The following is a 355-nucleotide window of genomic DNA, read 5'->3' as shown; positions in this document are numbered from 1 at the left end:
ACATCTCAGTTACCTTTCAAACATCCCTAATAGATGATTAACAGAGCGGACAGCACTAGGAAAGGAAAACAAACAATCATAGAGTGAGCGAAAAATCCAGACTGGGGGTCAGTGGCTCTGTGGCCTGCAGGCGTTTCACCGCGGTGGCCATGGCGGTCACCTGTCGCACCCACTGGAGCACCTTTCGTCAGTCACTCGTCGGCTATAGAACAATAACCTGCATTGCATCCAACCCGAAGCCAAGTTGCCAGCATAATCCCCGGACGAAGTTTCAGGTAGAATATAGCCTGCGTAATTAAACGCTTGTAGGATGACACGAGAGGGTGTGGGCACGCCCGGGCGGCATGGCGAGGGC

The sequence above is a fragment of the Penaeus monodon genome, chromosome 19 (genome assembly GCF_015228065.2).
Source record: "Penaeus monodon isolate SGIC_2016 chromosome 19, NSTDA_Pmon_1, whole genome shotgun sequence".
Taxonomy (NCBI): Eukaryota; Metazoa; Arthropoda; class Malacostraca; order Decapoda; family Penaeidae; genus Penaeus; species Penaeus monodon.
Note: the sequence above shows the minus strand (reverse complement) of the source record.